The sequence below is a fragment of the Podarcis vaucheri genome, assembly GCF_965113315.1.
Source record: "Podarcis vaucheri genome assembly, chromosome: 11".
Classification (NCBI taxonomy): Eukaryota; Metazoa; Chordata; class Lepidosauria; order Squamata; family Lacertidae; genus Podarcis; species Podarcis vaucheri.
Genome location: NC_138749.1, coordinates 49,721,995 through 49,741,050, shown reverse-complemented (window position 1 = coordinate 49,741,050; position 19,056 = coordinate 49,721,995). Strand labels below are relative to the sequence as shown.

At 42.3% G+C, this 19,056-nt stretch overlaps 1 long non-coding RNA gene across 1 annotated transcript; it reads left to right on the top strand.

Moving 5' to 3' along the window:
- Nucleotides 1–584: 584 nt before the first annotated feature.
- LOC309514536 lies at nt 585–10,611 on the top strand. The gene is made up of 3 exons (XR_014212052.1): nt 585–690; nt 7,024–7,103; nt 10,580–10,611. It is a non-coding gene; the product is annotated as an uncharacterized lncRNA (long non-coding RNA).
- Nucleotides 10,612–19,056: the final 8,445 nt, after the last annotated feature.

Below are 19,056 nucleotides of genomic sequence, written 5' to 3'. Positions count from 1 at the left end.
TGTATCATGATACATGTGCAATTTCATCCTCCTATGATAAGCGGAAGTGGGTCAGAGGAAATCTTTAATAAGTGACTCTCGTATATATTCTCCTTCTGCACCACTGTATATTTGCAGCATAAAAATATAAGCCACCTTCTTGTTTGGGAGTCTTTCAGGTGCCACAAGGTTCTTTGTTGATCCTGGAAAGTATTGTGATGCAGACACAATAGAGAGACAGCTCAGAGGTGACTACAGTTCCTGGATTCTTTCAGAGTGTTCTGTCTCTCACAGGAGTAGCATGAGTAATGCAAGGTTATTGCAGTAAGCACACATTTCTTATTAGATATCAGAGAAAAATAGGTGTATAAAATGCGCATGCATCACCACCACCCTTGAGAGCCTTGTATCAATGGCGCTGCGTATTCAGAGCAGTAAAATATCTCTCTGCTTTTCGACGGAGGGAGAGTCGACCAACGCAAAGGGGAAAGTCTTGTAAGTCGAGCCCTGCATACAACAGGCAAAACGACACGCCATCCATTTTGCAACCGTGACATTTTGCTTTAAGTGCTCCCCTCTCTCCCGTCACTGTTTTTAGCAATGGCGTTAAATTACAGTGGCACTCTTTATGGGAATTCGTGCATGCTTCTCGTGAATACCAAGTGCATTCTTTATGAGCGGGGCTGCATTCCAGATGAAAACGGCTACTTTGTGAGTCCGTATGCGTGTGTGTGCGTGCGTGCGTGCGTGCGTGCGAGCTTTAACCTTCAAGGCAAGCCAACACATTTCAGACAATATCGAAGTCCTCTTTTTAATTTGTACAGCAGATTTAAATAACGCAGGAGATGAGAACCAGGGCTACTCTGAAGCCGAGAGGAACGGGAGTGGGCAGGAAGATTTCGCCGTGAGAGAAAGAGGAATGAAATGAGAGCCAACAGCCGGTCCCCTGGGGCCTGTATTAATCAGCAGACAAATGGTCTATGCTCCTGGCATGTATTCATTCTTCAGCAAGGAGCTGCCAGCGCGAGACTTTCTTCTGGAAATACAGTCCTAGCTCTCCTCCATTCAGACACTGGATGTGGGGGTGGGGGGACCCCAACCCCACTGAGATACGCTGCTTTGGGAATCCGACACTGTCTTTCGATCTAGTCACAGGGAGGGTGCAAAACGAACAAATTAGGAATTCATGGCAAAACAGCTTCGGTTCTAGCCTGCTTCAGAGGAAGAAAAGGGTGGGGGAAGGAGGCTGGTTTTCCCCACCTCCCTCCTTCTGGTGTTTTAAAACAAAAGCTTCCTTTTCCCCATTCGGACTGAGCAGTGTGATTCCACCACTCATTGTGCTCCTGGAAGCCTCACAGCTATTCTTATGAAAAGAGATCCTACTTCTTAAAGAGAAATATTTGTAGATTTTTGAGAACCTGGTTTACTTTTCAGGAGGGCACAAAAGGCACCAGGCTGCAAATAAATAAATAGACAGCACTGTTTCCTGTGAGAGGCACATGTACATTTAAACAGGGACCAAACCACCATTTTAGTGACTGTAGGAAGAAGCAGTCCATGGCATACGCTCCAACATTGCTCTGATGAAACAGGGAAATCCTATTCCATTATTATTATTATTATTATTATTATTATTATTATTATTATACCCCACCCATCTGGATGGGTTGCCCCAGTCGCTCTGGGCAGCTTCCAACATATATAAAAACATAATAAAATATTCAACATTTAGACTTCCGGGTTAGCGCCTCCGGCAATGGCGGATTTCCTCTGACCGGGAGGAATCCGCTTCGTGAAACTAGGGTCTGGACTGCCACGGCGAGGCGGAGACCCACTAAAAACCACAGGCGGGAGAAGCCTGTGGACGTGGGATTCGGCTGGCACCTTTAGCGCCTCCCCTACTCGCGGGGAAACCCGGTTTCGGGGATCTGGAGCGACGTGGGGTGAGCGGCACGGTGCTTCGAATCGACTGCTCTTTTCACGGAGTGAAGCCGCATTGATGTTGCCGGAGAGCGCTGACTTATTCCTGTGGACAATTGGACTTTAAACAACTACCCGTGAGTAGAACGGAAAATTGGATTATAAAACATCTTAATTTGGCACCGAAGCGGGAAGGTCTAAACAGGAAGTCCGCCTTCCACTTTTGTAAATAGATTGAAGCAAAAACATTGCAAGCTAAAGTCTGGAAAGTCGCTTGTAAAGGACTAAATTTCCATCAGTTAAAACTACCAACCCCCCCCCCCCCTTGGAAGCAGGAGAAGAGGGGGGGGGAATCTTAGACTGTTTAAACCTGCAGGAGAGAGAGTAAAGAAAGTTAAATTTCCACTGTCTTGAACCTGGGAACGGGGTGTCAGAGACAGATGCTTTCATCGACTGTGAAAAAATGCTTTTTTGACAGATAGTTAAAAAAGAGAAACATATTGATTCCAATGTTTCTTTTTGCACTTAAAAGGAACAAAATATCTGAAAAACGAAAGGAATTTTGTTGCCGGATCTGCTTTTAAAAGGCGGATACAAACAGAAATTGTTTCCTCTAGAGGGAGCTTGTGAAACTGTTGCTGGAGTCGATCTGGGAAATTCTACAGCTGTGGAGATTAAGATCGTGAGAACCAGACATTTGACCTTGAATAAGAATGTGCCCAGAAGAAGCTTTAGTGCTTGCTTTTTGCAAGACAAGTGCTTTACTGGAACAGCTACATGAGAAGATGGATTTGATGACTGTTGCAGTTAGCAATTTTGGACAAACAGTGAATACCTATATAGAAACCACGCAGGAACCAATCCAGGAATCTGCATTGACAGGGCAAGTTGTGCAGGAGACAAAGGAGGAGGTGGTTGTTGAACCTCAAGTAATAGAAATGAAGCAAGTTGTGCAGAAGACAAAGGAGGAGGTTGTGGCTGAACCTCAAGTAACAGAAATGGAGAGAGTCGCGGCCTTGCAGGAACATAAGTTGTTGTCTCTGACAACTGAACCTGGAGAAAGTCAGATTTGGAGAGTTGGAGTACTGTTTGGTTTGGAGATGGGAAGCTGGATAGATCCGCCTATGCAGGGATGTTTTGACTTTTGGGGTCTGGTTTTGGGCCAGGGGGAGTTTGGAGTTGTGGGGGCCCTTAACCTTAGAGGGACTTTGAAATATGCCTTCAAATATCTTTTGGATTTCAGTGCTGACTATGGAGGATGGGCTGACCTGTCGAGAAGGGATAAAGATACTGTCAAGTTGGAGTCTCCCCGAGATCTACCCCTCAGTGAGAAAGGAAGGAAATTAAGAATAAGATCAGCAGAAGACAAAGTAAAGTGCAGGTATAAATATGAAGAAGACCTGCAGAAGGGACATGGAAAAGACTTAAGAGCCTCGGATAGAAGGTCACCAGGTTGATGGACTAGATGGAAGGGATAGAAAGGACTGATAAAACCCGAGACCAGGAAGAAGAGACAATGGATGAAGATTAGAAGAAAGTTTAAAAATTCATTTAGAGACTTTTTGTAAAATTAATGAGTGTTAGAAAAACGTTGGAATGAAATTATTTGGCTTTAGTAGAAATGCTTTAAGGAATTATGTATAAATAAGTTTTAAGTTTTAAGCTTTAGGGCTTTTTATGGTAAGATAAGGTAAAAATAAATTAAGGTAAATTAATGACAGAATATAGTGAAAGATGGAAAGGATTTGCTGAGATAATTAAAATCTAGAATACAAAAAAGGGAGGCGCGAGGAGGTTGATGAAACCAGTTAATGAAAGATAAAGATTTGGGAATATCGGATTTGGTTTTCAAATTTTTTGTCTGCTTTTGTTTTTGGTTTTGTTGTATTGTGTGTTTTGTTTTTTTCCTTTTTTCTTTTTATTGACTTGTATTGTTGAATTTCTTTTTTTTACTCTGTTTTTTTATTTTCTTGATGTATTGTAACTCTTTACTGTCTCTCCCCGCCCCCGCTTTTTTGTAATTGTTAAACCTTTAATAAATATCATTTTTTTAAAAATTCAACATTTAAAAACTTCCCTATACAGAGCTATCTTCAGATGTCTTCTAAAGGTTGTCTAGTTGCTTATCTCTTTGGCTTGGGGGTCAAATAACTCCATACCTTCCAACATTTATCCGATGAAAATAGGGACGTCCTAGGGAAAAATGGGACATTCTAGGGATCAAATCAGAAACCGGGATGGCTTCTGTAAATCCAGGACTGTCCCTGGAAAATAGGGAGGTCTGTACATTAGGAGAATTGCTGTGGGTCTCCCTGCCTCTTAAACTTTTGTGATAGCCCTCTTAACTGCTGTTTTTATACGGTGATTCTATAAGGAAGGGGGTGATTTTTAGTTACATTTGACTGAGAGTTTCATTAAGCCCAACGCCCAATCTGGACACTGATTGAAAAAGAAAACCCTGCAGAAAATCATGGACGCCACCAGTGCTCCCCCCGGGGGGGGGGTGCAGGTACCCCTAAAGCATGGGTCAGAAAACTTTTTTCAGCAGGGGCCTGGTCCACTGTCCCTCAGACCTTGTGGGGGGGGCTGGACTATATTTTGAAAAAAATAATGAATGAATTCGTATGCCCAGCAAATAACCCAGAGATGCATTTTAAATAAAAGCACACATTCTACTCATGTAAAAACACCAGGCCGGCCCCACAAATAACCCAAAGATGCATTTTAAATAAAATGCATCTTATATTTTTACATTCTACTCATGTAAAAGCACACTGATTCCTGGACCATCCGTGGGCCAGATTTAGAAGGCAATTGGTCCGGATCTGGCCCCTGGGCCTTAATTTGCCTACCCATGCCCTAAACATTTTGTGAATCTTTGTACTTTTATCCATTTACTGTATTTATTTTTCCCGATCTGAACTATAAAATGGTGATTTTCTTGAGTCAAAATGAGAGTACCCCTAAACATTTTTTTTTAAGAAAAAAAGCACTGTGTGCCACTAATAATTGGCAGCGCAATACAGCATTTCCCCATTTTAACATGGTACAAAGAAGTACTTAGTTTGTACTTGAGCTATCAAAGGGAGTGTACAATGGGACTTAGAGATACAAATTCAGAAGTGATTGTTTTAGGACCCATCTTTCTATCTGCATGTAGCAAGAGCCCGTTAGAGGGGGGCAGAATGTTTACCTTTCAACCCCTGAAATGAAATCCTCATCTACGTAAAAATTACACCTTATCAAAATACAACCCAACAATTAATTTGCAAAGGAAATGGTCTTCTCTTGTCAGTTAAGTTATTTTAAAAGCATTTTGATGCGAGGGTAACCTCTGTGCATACGCAGAGGTTATGGGCTCTGAAGCATGCTATGTGGCATGACGGCTGCCTTTGGGAAATGCTGGAGAACTGCTCCTTTGAAATCTAATCACAGCTCATTTTAGAAGGGAAGTGAAGAAATGGAAATGAGCTAGGAATGTCAACAGTGAGTCAAACATCAGACATTTCACAAGGGGCCTTCTTATGCATAATTAAATTTGATTTATTTATTTCTTTTGTTAATTCAGTTATGCTAATGGATTCACTGATATAGTACCTAGATATTTCTTACATACATATACGCTGATATATGGCTATTTGGTAGCATACATTTCTCCTACTCTGTGAATGATTCTGCTATCAATTTGCCATAGGAAAATCCATTTCCTTTCTTTCTGCATGAAAAACACAATGCCTTATCAAAGCTTTTCAGAAAGCTATGCTCAATTATAGATGAAGATTTCATCCTCTCAGTGGGTAATGAAAAGTATCTGGACTTCCAGGTTGTCCTATAGGTGATGTGGGGAATTTGTAGTCTAATTTTCTAATATCTGTGTGGCCTGGAAAAAGGAAAAAGAAAGAGTATCTGCACATGACCGATTTCCAGTGAACAAGAAATGTTGAATAGCAATGTCATCCACATTATTTTCCATTTTGAAATGGGTGATAAGTGTACTCGGTGCTGTAAAACATTCAATAATGTTACAGAAACCAGCCAGGACCATAACTACATGCTTACATTCCCCAAACATATAAGACAGAAGTAAAAGTGGAGACAAAAATATTGTCATATGGAAGAGATAAAGCTGCTTAACATTATCCCACCAGAATGAATGATATCCCCCCCAGTATCCCATTGTTTTCTCATTATACAGACTTAGTGACTATAGTAAGTTCTTTTAGAGTCAGGATATAATTATTTCTGGATGTTTATAAACCATGAGAGAGGAAGAAGTGGGGAGCAGATGCTATAACTGAAAGGTGAGCATGATTTGTCTTCATTTTTTAATACATTTTTAAAAAAATATTTTTTCATTATTACAATTTTGAAAACCACGTTCACATTGAAATCAACATTCCCCTCATACATATTTTACAATCATTTACAACTTTCCTTTTTCTCCTTCCCTGGTTCCTTTGATTTCCCCACCATCCCTGCATATTCTTATATATCCATTTAGTTCTCTTTTCCCTTTATTCCACTGCCCTCTTCAACATGGAGAAGCTACAGGTAAATAACAACTGGAAAGGGGCTATTGTCTTTTTGAGACCTATTCCATCTGCTCTGACTTTTTGTGAACTTGGGGAAAATAGGAAGATGCTGTGGACCGAGATCATTGGATCGTTGTGTGCACTGACTGGCAGAAGTTCTCAGGGATTTCAGACAAGGACCATTTCCAGCCTTACCTGGAGAAACTAGGAGTCAAACATTTCTCCTTCTGTTTACAAAGAAGATGCTGTACCACCAAACCTACATGGAAAGGGCAAGTTGAGATGCAACAATCTGACTCTTCCACCATAGCCTAATTTACTCCCCAATGGCCAATACTTTGAACATCTGATGCCAAGTTCAGATAGTGCCTTCACTGTGGGTCTGTTCAGTTCAGGCTGGCCAAAAAAGTCAATGCCTATTGAATAAAAGTCCAAAAGCTTCTGAGACTTGTTCCTCAGATTGCAGTGCAATGCTAAGAAGCTTATTGTAGCCATGCATGCAACAAGGATGAATTATTTCCAAAACCAAAATACTTGGCGTCTTGACTACTGTCCCACATTCAAACTGTTCCGCATGCCTCATTTATTCCAGACACATCTTCAGGGCCGCTAGAAATGAATGGTGGAGCCCTTCTGTGAATGTCGATTGTGTGGGAGGATTGGCATTTTAAGGTAAACATTGAGACTTTTCATCCATAAGATGCAGCTGCCGCTACAGATGCTGATATAACTTCTGACACTGATAGTGACGAGTGGAGCATAATGTCAGTTCAAGATGAGAGACTGCAGCATGCTGAAAAGCAATCCATTGAACACAAGTCCCTCGACGCCATGGCAGCTGATTTTCCTCTTTTGGAAGGTGGCTGGCCTTGGTGTCAAATAAATTGTCAGGCAGTGGTGTCAAATAGTAAAAAGTTAAATGAAGGCTAGTTATTAAGGTTCGCCCTATAGGTTAGAGGACCAGTTCCGGACCATATCAGATGCTACAAATTCCCCAAAGACAGAGGTCTAGTAGGCAGAGTTCAACACAGATGACTTAGATACCAACAGGACACTGCATGGCAATGCACTAGGCAAAACTCAATTTGAGCTGACCTGAAACAGACTTTTTAGTTTCAGATTCACTTTGGTTATATCGCTGAAAAGCACCTTTGTTTTTTTGGCGTGCTCTCAGATGCCACCTTTGTCATTGTTTATGTCCTGGACTCTACAATGGAAGCATGCAAAAGTCTCCCAAAGCTAATTTTTTTACAAAGAGAACTTTGCAGAGATTTCCATAAGGAGGGCACCACTACTAAAAAGGTCCTGCAAAAGTTGTAAGGACTTACTCAGAGTCAGGTCTATTGTACGCAACTGTATGAAGTTTTTGGTAAAACTGATGAGCATTTAAAGTCACATGGCATATACGCAAGTGGCTCATGAGGAAGCACAGTTTGATATCAATATACCCCATTTTTCCAAGCCGATCTGTCTCTGATGACCATATTTTTGTTTTATGTGTATTTTGTAGTTGGGGTGGGAGGAATATGGCCATAAACAATAAAAGCCCTTCTGTTTATCTAAGGTCCTGGCTCTCTCCCTCCTTGATCTGCTTCTAGTGAATGAAAGACTTAACTTTCCAAGGGTGTTTTTTCATTCAGTAGTTTTTCTCAATTGCTTCAAAACCACCATCATAAACATAATAATCATAAAGTAATGTTCATGTGCCTTCAAAAAGCTGAAAGAAGTTAATTTTCCTTAGGGGTGCTGTGTGTAGTACATGCAACATTAGTCTGCTGTTTTTGATTTATACAGATGACCACATAAGACTTGAAGACAAAGGAACAGTTTTATTTATTTATTTTTAGTTCTGAGACTTTCTTCTCTCCCCAGACACTCTTAGTTCTGAGACTTGCTTCTCTTTTTCTCTCTCTATTCCCCCTCCCAAACTGCTTTTCCTTCTTTTCTTTTCTTTTAAAAATCCACATATTTGGGGCAAATAAAAAGCAGCTGAGAGCAGCAAACACAGTTCTTCCTTCTCTGCACTCTCGAGCCTCAACATTGATCAGCGCATCAAATGTTTGGCTGTGGAACAATCATAATGGATTTTGAACTGTGTGCAGTTGGAGAGATTTCTCTTGGGGCACAACCTATTCTGCACCAGCAACCTGCAGCCTTTCAGCAGCATAGCCAGATCAAAGCCCCTAAAGTATTGTTTAAAAAGTACCCTTGATCAAATAATAGATGGCCACTGCTATTGTTAGCGGAGAAGGTGCTATTTATAGAGAATTTACTCTATGTAAATTCTGCAAGAGATGTTCAAATTGTACTCTGACCACTATTGGATTGAGCAGAAATGGCAAGTTTCTCATGCTAGCAGCTGTTCTTTTATACTTTTAGATTTTAAAAGCAGCATGCTTGCATTTCAATAACGATTGCATGGCTTCGCTCCCTGTCCAAAGATCTATCAATATTGAGTCAGAGTCTAAGCTATAGCAGGGAAAGTCAGAAAATGAGGTCAATCAATTTCCTCCCTACCCCACAGAGCTTCAACATTGGACTTACTAACAATGCCAGCGAGCATCAAATTCATACATTGTTTTTGCTGCATTTTAAGAAGCATGACTACCACCACCCATGGGAAACTGCTTCCATACACCCAAGGGGACTTTAAATTTCTTCTGCTGAACAATAGTTCCTTATGTCACATAGAAAACTACTTTTAAAACTGAGGGGAGCTTTTTAAATGGTTTATGATATAGCCTAGAATCTCTGCTGTCCAAGGCAGAGGAGAGTAAACAGAATTCAATAACAGCATTACTGAAATATTGTAGGCTTACCAAAGTAGCTCTATATACCCAAGTCACTATATTTGTTTGATGTCCACATCTCATGTGCTATATAAGAGCTCCTCCAGATGACCTGTTTATTGAGCATTCATCCTTACAAATCTTTCAGGGAGTTCAGACTCTGCCGAGTCTTTACTGAGCATTCGTTCTGAATTTTTTAATAAGAGGCATGGGCATAGCCAAGAGGGGCAAGGGACAGTCTCCCCCGCCCCAGATCAAGTAAAACAATAGAAATACTTAACTAACTGACCAATCACACTGGTTCTGCCCCCCTAACACAAGTCCTACCCCCCCCAGCAAAGTCTTTCCCCCCTAACAAAAATTCTGGCTACGCCCATGAGAAGAGGTTATACGACAATGAACATTCATTCTGAATTCACCCTGATTTGCTTGCATGGTGGTTATATGTTTTCCCATTCATCAATCAGTGCCTTTCCCTAACCACAAAACCCCCCTCTTTTTTAAAAAGTGGATTTGTTGCGCCAGGGTGACAGAGCATTTCAATTCACTTGAACTGTGCAAGCCTAAATTTATCGTATGTGTTTGAATCCCTCCTGCAATATAGGGACATTCTGGAGGCACCAAAAGGTTCTGGCACAAGGGACCAGGGATTTGATATCTTTCTGCAGGGCCTGCAAGATGGAGCTGTTCTGCTAGGCCTTTGGGCAGGATGCAGTTTGACTTACTTTCCTTTGTATAAAACAAAATATTCTCTAATTCCTTTGCCTTGGATAGATGTATTTGTTTTTCTCTTTTGTATTTTCTTTTGTTGTGAATATGTATGTATTTTAACTTGTATTGAATAAAAATTTATTAAAAATTAAAATAAAAATAAAAAATGAAATAAAACAAGCCCTAAGGAGGCCCCCAACCCACTCACAGGTCCTTGTATGATCAGTGGAAACAGTTGGTCCTGGCAAGTATTAACCACTCTCAATTCCACCCTGATAATTGCCACCTGCCCGGATTTTAACTTGTCTGAATTAATTTTAAGATGTATTTTAATTAATTGATGTCTGTTTTTATGCATATTGTGCTGTTTTTATGATGTTAGCCGCTCTGAGCCCAGCCTCGGCTGAGGAGGAAGGGATACAAATACAATTATTATTATTATTATTATTAGTAGTAGTAGTAGTAGTAGTAGTAGTAGTATCTTGATCCCAGCGTAATCAAAGCAGTTCTTTTTAAAAATCATTTTTATTGACTTTCCAATAAAAAACATCCAATTAATATATCCAATCGTAATACGTCAATTAAAATAAAAAAACTAAAATAAAAAAGACCAAATTATAGTCCAAATTATAATTATTAATTTTTCAGAGCTGAGATGTGGAGAGATGCTATAGAGATCCAGACCATGGGGAGCTCCCTAATCAAAGCAGTTCTTGGGCAAAACGAGTTATCAGTCTGTTCCCTGATGAGCTACATCACCACCCACCAAATGACTAGGTGCTGTTTGGCCCAGCCAATTGAGGCATGGCTGAATCAATAAAACTGTTGCCCAATGCTTCGTTCCTCAGTCTGAGCAACTTGTCACCCCCAGAGCCAAGCAGACTCCGTGGCCTGTTCTTTAAGAAGGGCACCATTGGCTAGCCTTGAGCCATGAAGTCTGCTCCTGCCCTTTGGCCCCGACTTGTGCCTGTCCTGGAGTACATCACTTGCCTCTCACCGTAAAAGGTAAAGGACCCCTGGACAGTTAAGTCCAGTCAAAGGCGACTAGGGGGTTGTGGGGCTCATCTCACTTTCAGGCTGAGGGAGCCGGTATTTGTCCACAGATAGCTTTCTGGGTCATGTGGCCAGCATGACTAAACCGCTTCTGATGCAATGGGACACCGTGACTGAAACCAGAGCACATGGGAACGCTGTTTACCTTCCCACCACAGTAGTACGTATTTATCTTCTTGCACTGGTGTGCTTTCGAACTGCTAGGTTGGCAGGAACTGAGACAGAGCAATGGGAGCCCACCATGTCATGGGGATTCGAACTGCTGACCTTCTGATCGGCAAGCCCAAGAAGCTCAGTGGTTTAGACCACAGCGCCACCAGCGTCCCTACTTATCTGTATCTGTACCTATCCATGCATAGGTGATGCTCATCTTCTTCAGAATTGCAGTGCTTTTGTTAATCTGATCTAGCAGCGAACAAAACTTCACCTTGATAAATTTACACAAGTCTATTCAACGTTAAAATATATATTTTTTAGTTTACAACTCTGGGTTGACAGATAAATCATACTAACATTGAAATTTATGTGTTTCCCCCGTCTCCCAAAATTGAAAATGAAAAGCACACACCGTACTGGGATTTTAAAATCTCAGGTTGATCAGCACAATCGCTGACACCCCCCCACCCTGCAAAAATCCCCATACTTTCAAATACTTATAAAAAGCATTTTTGTTGTGAGTGGGACTTGTAAATAAAGAAATCCAGAAGCTGTATATTGAAAGGCTAGTTATTACTAGTTTTTCATTATTAAAGTTATGCCTTTGAGAGTAAGATGTATTATGGAAGGCTATACAGTTTTGGATTTGCTGTAATTGGTATCAAGGAAACAAGGAAACTGACATGGAGTTTATTTTTGTGGACATCAATGGCTTGCTGCCCTGTGTGTTCTATAGACTACAGTTAACCTTGTCGGAGAGAAGGTGGTGGTTGGAAGAATTATGGTTCTTAATGGCCTCTGAATGTAGCTGGCCCAAGCCACTTACTCCCTCGTGGATAACGTGTCTCAGCCTTTTCCAGATGAGAAAATGATAAGGAGCCCCGAAAGATAGAAGGTTACTCTTGGGCAACTGCTGGCAAAACTGTTGCAGAATGAATCACACACTCGAGGTTATTTACACAGGGCTTTCCTCTATAGTGGATTAAGAAAATCTCATTTTTGGTATCATCTAAAGCTGAAGGCGTGGTTTTTCAAAAGGGGCGGGATCAAGTGAGTTAGTTCTTCAGCAGGGGAGTAAACAAACTGCTCCGGTCTATAGTTAAATGGACGGAGTGCTGGTTCAACCCATCTACTTCCTTCCTCCTTCTCTCCTCTTGTTTCATCTGAGGAAAATTAGCAAACCACTCTGAAAACAGATGCTGCAAATGGGAAGCTTCCCATTGCAGGCACATGCCTGCAGAGAAATTTGTTCATTTTTACCAGATGGGGTGGAAGAGGAGGCAGAAAGGGAAGGCAGGAGGTATGTACAGGGGAGTGCCTGTTCTTCTGGCCAGTTATACTGTGAATGTATGTCCGTTGCACATTAACCACATATGGACATGTTAGAGCTGCTTTCTACCTAATTTTTTTTTTAAAATGAAAACCCCCACAGCATTTCATTTTATGAGTTACAGCTGTCTTCTGTTTTTATATATAAAAAAAATTCTGATCACAGATTCATTTTAGTTTCCTTCATTAAATCCCTTGGTTCTTGTAAAACAAAACATATAAAACTCATTTATAAGTTCCATAGTCTGTAAATAATTTGTTTTCATGACATTCATTTATATGCCACACTTTATTTTTTTAAAAATCCCAGAGAAGTTCAATCACACAAATACACAACAAAACGTTAAAACAAACCATAAAAACCTATCCAACCTTTAAAAGACCAGCAAGTAAACAATCTCACAGTCTGTCCTATAAACCAAATTTCCCTGTGCCTTACTTGTTTATTCATTTTGTAAAAAGAGAGAGAGAGAGTGCACCTCATACAAAATGTGTGCAACAAAATTAACAGAAGGAATAAAATATCATTAAAAACAATTGGAGACAACCTCAAGGAGGCTCAAAGGTCTTTAAGGTGTGCCTGGAGAAACTTGAGTGAAGACAATGACTGTTATGGCCCCAGAGTGTGGAAATTCCACAGACAGGGTGCCACAACTAAGAAGGCCCTCAATCAAGTCACTGGGTTGCAGCACTCTAAGATTATTTCAATGGCTGACGACTGTATTTGGAGCCTGAACTGTTTAGGGATTTAAAATTCAGTGAGAATACCTTTATATTGGACTTAGAAACTAATAGGCAGCCATTGCGTGTTCAGAGCCAGAGACCTCCCCCCTAAATAAACATACTTTTGACTCAAATTTTAGTTTTGGTTTTTGGCAGAATTTAGGCCACAACTTTATTGATTACAGAAAGTGAGTGGTTGCATAGGCTCTGGTTCGACTATCTACCTGCACCCTTGCAGGTAGCACTGACCCAGAGCTCTATCATAGGTCAGCCAAGGGTGAACACCTGAGGCAGGTGGAAAGCGTGGAACAGACTATGTCCACTCCCCAGATGCTCCCCTGGACTCAGGCACGGGCACAACCCCCTCTCGGGGATTGACCAAACCAAGGTGAGTCCCTGGATTCCTTTAAGGGAATACCCTTCACATAGGGATGGCGAGAGCGTTCTCCCATCCCTATCACCTGAACCAGAGCCTATCCGCAACCTTACAAGTTGTGACGATTTGCTACGTGGCAGGCGAAACCCAAATGGCTACAGCCAATCAGCCAAGTGGGGAAAATTCCTGCCGTGCCCCTGTCCCAACGACAGATGACACACGACGGCATAGCAAGGTCAAACGCAAAATGCCCTAAATACAGGGAGAGGTGGGTGGGTATTCCGATGCACGAACCAAAAGAGGAAGCTCTGGGTCACATGCATAGGTATATATAGGTCCCTCGGCCCATTTAGACAGCTCCTCATTGGCCAGATTAAACCCAGCAATGAGGGACCTACCAATCGGGTGTTGTGGCTGTCCAATATACCCACCCACAACTAGGAGGTCAGCCTCCAGGTCTCACCACAACACGTGCCCTCTTTTAGGGAGGGCACACTCTGCAGGCAAAGGGGCTGGCAGGTCTCTGGGTGCAATGGTGGCTTCCCTGTGAATCTCACACACATCAGACTCCTTTCCATGTAGGATAGCCAAGGCAACTTACAAAAACCCGACAACAAATATAATACCATCAAGCCGTTTGCCTTAAAACTCAGAAGCAGGATAGTCGAGTGGAAAACCTGTTGAAATCATTTCAAACTGGAAAAGCTTTCGGGGATAAAAGAAGCTCTCCTTTACACAAAAGCAAATTCCACTTCAGCTTAGATACCGTGCTGGAAAAGCAAGCCCTACGGCAACTGATCAGCAACAAAGAGACAAAGACAAAGGCGAGGCGAGAGGAGTCTTAGGCACACGGAACTAGACAATTGGAGAGCAGTGGGAGACAGAAGGATGTGTAATGTGCATACAGCCTGCCTCATTACAGCAGAGTGAAAGGTCATCAAAATCAATTTGCAGCATGATGTACAAAGGTCAATATCAGACTCAGATTTTCTGTGCCCATTGAAAACACAATAAAAACACCCAGAGCTTCCTTTAATAACTGTGATTAGTAAAAGAAAATGACAGTTCATTGAACCATTTATTTAAACATTTGTGCTGCCTCCGTTCTTATTAAAGACATCACAAATAATGAGAATGGCTTTTTAAAGATTTTCAGTCCTGTACCACTTCCAATTTAATAATGAACCCAGAGCAGCTGAAGGAGGCTACCCAGAATGCAGCAGCTAGACTGGTGACTGGGAGCGGCCGCTGACACCATAGAACACTGGTCCTGAAAGACCTACATTGGCTCCCAGTACATTTCCGAGCACAATTCAAAGTGCTGGTGCTGACCTTTAAAGTCCTAAATGGCCTCAGCCCAGTAGACCTGAAGGAGCGTCTCCACCTCCATCGTTCAACCTGGAGAATGAGGTCCAGCTCCGAGGACCTTCTGGTAGTTCCCTCACATCGAGAAGTGAGGTTACAGGGAGCCAGGCAGAGGGCCTTCTCAGTAGTGGTGCCCACCTGTGGAACGCCCTCCCATCAGATGTCAAGGAAATAAACAACTATCCGACTTTTAGAAGACATCTGAAGGCAGCCCTGTTTAGGGAAGTTTTTACTGTTTGATGTTTTATCGTGTTTTCAGTATTCTGTAGGGAGCCACCCAGAGTGGCTGGGGAAACCCAACCAGATAGGTGGGGTATAAATAAATGAATTATTATTATTATTATTATTATTATTATTAAGCAAGTGAATATGAACAATGTTGCCAGGAATGGGGTGGGATAGCCACCTGGGCTGGCATAGGTGAGAGTAAATAAGCAGTAGTAACACCAGAAAGCCAGGGAAAGAACTCACTACAGTGGTACCTCGGGTTACAGATGCTTCAGGTTACGTGTTTTCAGGTTGCGCACCGCGCCGAACCCGGAAATACCGGAATGGGTTACTTCCAGGTTTCGGTGCTCGCGCATGCGCAGAAACACTAAATCACGCTTTGTGCCGAATCGCGACCCGCGTGTGTGCAGATGCGGCGCTGAGGGTTGCGAACGCTGTGGGTTGCGAACGTACCTCCCACATGGATCACGTTCACAACCCGAGGTTCCACTGTACTTAAGAAGACCCCCCTAGGCTTCCTAATTCCTGGTCTGTTCCCCCAGCCCCAACGAACATACAAACAAGGGATGGAACCCAACTGGTCTTTCTTTAAATACATACTAGTGCCCAGGTCAGCAAAAGAGATCCGCCAGAAAATTGGTGAGAGCAACAATGAGGGACACAGACATCTAAGGGCTCAGTACTTACTTATTTAGGATACTTAATTATGACCTGTCTTGGTATTCTAGCTAGGCTACTTTAGGAGGTCAAAATGATTTAGGAGGTTCAAAGAGGGAGGGGGCCATCAAAGGGCTCCCTAGTAGCAGGGTGCACCAGTGGTGTGGAGGGGGGGACAGAGTTGTCAACTAAGATATACATCTCTGCACCATGGCCGCTTTTGACCTGCCTCCCAATTTAAGATTATTGGTGGCTTAGTTGTAATCCATGTTGCTGGTCAGTGCCATGGATGGATGGAAAGCTACTGGCCATCTTAATTCAGGAAGAGCGTGCTGACATGGCTTGCTTGGCAGAAATAGTTGGATGATGAGGATTGTGTAAATCTCCAGGTGTGGTCTGAGTGGCAAGGGGAGTGTTGAGTGCTTACAAGCTGTCAGGATAGCATCTCTTTTTTCAGATACCCTACATAGGAGTCTACAGATTTTGAGGGTTTGCACCTAGTGCTGGGAAACTGAGGAAGGTAGGAATTCTGTTAAGGTTCTGTCCACCTTGCTGCCTAACAGTCCCCCATCTTGAGCTGATGGATATGGTGTTGAGGACCCCAAGATCAGTGGTCCTGGCAGGTAGGGACTTACATGTCTAGCTCAGGAGTTTGTGCTCCCCATGGCAACCATGGACCTCTCTCAAATAATGGGCAGGATATACTCAGGACCTTGTTTTCTGTACCGGGTGTGGGGGGAATTATCTGTGCATAGGGGAGCCAGTAGCGACTCTTTTGTCAAGGTCAGATCACTATCTGATTCAGATTGATCTTCTGAACACTTTAAACCCCTGCAGGGATGAAACACTCATTACTATGACCAGCTCTCAGGCTGACAGATCTGGGAGATTTTCTGATGTCTATGGGGGATTTCCTGCAGCTTTTGCCAGGTATACAGATATATATCACACTTTGTAATCCACCATGGGGAGATACTGTATTTTGAACACGAGCTAATAAAATAGAAATAAATAAATGTAGGCAGAAGCAGAATCATTTCTCCCAATTGACAGCTCTTCAAAATAAAAAGTGCAATATTCATTCTTTATGAACCATCCATCAATATTTCAAGGACTGTTTGTGTGATTATTTTATTATGTGGACCAAAGCAGAATTCAGAATGTTGGGGGCGGGGAATTGATGTATGGTTAGATTGTTTTATTCTTGGGCAACCTGAATTGACCTAATAATTGTTGCAATCGTTTTAGGATGAGGTGTTGAATGTACAACCAGTATTGGCCAGCAGGATACAAAGATACTCCACTAATACCTGAGTTTCAGGAGTACCTGACAATGAGTACTGATTCTGAAGACTCATGATGTGTGGTGAAGTGGAGGGAGCTGGATTCATCCCTGGAAAATTGGAAACCCGGGGCAGTTCCGCATGGCTCTGAGTTTCCTCTCTAAATAAGAGTGAATTGTTGTTGTTGTTGTTGTTGTTGTTTAGTTGTTTAGTCGTGTCCGACCCTTCATGACCCCATGGACCAGAGCACGCCAGGCACTCCTGTCTTCCACTGCCTCCTGCAGTTTGGTCAAACTCATGTTGGCAGCTTCAAAAACACTGTCCAACCATCTCGTCCTCTGTCGTCCCCTTCTCCTTGTGCCCTCCATCTTTTCCAGCATCAGGGTCTCTTCCAAGGAGTCTTCTCTTCTCATGAGGTGGCCAAAGTATTGGAGCCTCAGCTTCAGGATCTGTCCTTCCAGTGAGCACTCAGGGCTGATTTCCTTCAGAATGGATGGGTTTTATCTTCTTGCAGTCCATGGGACTCTCAAGAGTCTCCCCCAGCACCACTCCAGTAAACATTTCTCCCATGCATGCCTCATGGAAACCAATGAGATTAGCCCTGTTTGTGCGTGAAATGCCTGAAGACTTGATCCTAGCTTCATTACTTAATCCTATGCTGACAACTAGGGCCATCATCGGAGGAATGGTTTTGTAGACTGAAGGTTATATTGGTTGACTGTTTGCAAGGAAGCAACTGACTCATGTTGCTCCTTGCAATCTGTGGAGTTTTGGTGTCTATATTAATGCAAGAGGGATCTCATCAGAATTGTTCATACTTTTTTTGAGTACAGAAGGAAAAATACCAGAAGTTCATCAGCTGTTCCACACGTTGTTGGGGCATAGCCTAGGTAACCGCATCATTCTTGCTTACAGGAAGAAAATATGCCTCATTTGTGAATGTTCCCACTACACAAAGAATCCTGGGAACTGATTTTTGTTAAAGGTGCTGGGAATTGTAGCTCAGTGAGGAGTAAACTACAGTTCCAATTATTCTTTGGAGGAAGACGTGCGCTTTAAATGCATGGGGGTGTACGGAACTTAAGTGGAAATTGGCTGGAAGGAAAAAGGATTAAGCAATCCGGCTTCCCGCCCACATGGTACGTTTCCAAGCACAATTCAAAGTGTTGGTGCTGACCTTTAAATCCCTAAACTGCCTCGGCCCAGTATACCTGAAGGAGCGTCTCCACCCCCATCGTTCAGCCCGGACACTGAGGTCCAGCTCCGAGGGCCTTCTGGCAGTTCTCTCACTGTGAGGAGTGAGGTTACTGGGAACCAGGCACAGAGCCTTCTCGGTAGTGGCACCCACCCTGTGGAACACCTTCCCATCAGATGTCAATGAGATAAAGAATTATACAACCTTTAGAAGATATCTGAAGGCAGTCCTGTATTGGACAGTTTTTAATGTTTGATGTTTTATTTTGTTTTTGTATATGCTGGAAGCCACCCAGAGTGGCTGGGGCAACCCAGTCAGATGGGGGACGGGACAAATAATATTTTTATTTTGTTAGTAGCAGTAGTAGCATTAACCAGATGTTCCTCCACTTAAACTTGCAGCCTCTAATGCTGCTTTTGCTTTGTTTTAAAATGGATAAAAGATAACCGAGTTGAATGTGTTTGACTATCTGAACATCACAAAAAGGAGGGGCAGATTATGAGTCTTTACATTTTTCTTCTACTTGCAGATTTAAACCTTTAAATGTACAAAATAAGGGGATTTAATACTTGAAACACATTTCCTATTCTGTTCTCATCCTCCTTGCAATGGCTGATGTCATGCACTGGATTACTTACTGGGCTTCCAGTAATGATCTTCCCCAAAAGAGAGTTAATTGTGCTCGCTCAAGATATCTAACAATGTACCCAGTAAATTCCAGGGGATTAACTGTGTGAGGAAGGTAAATTTCTTGCTTTCT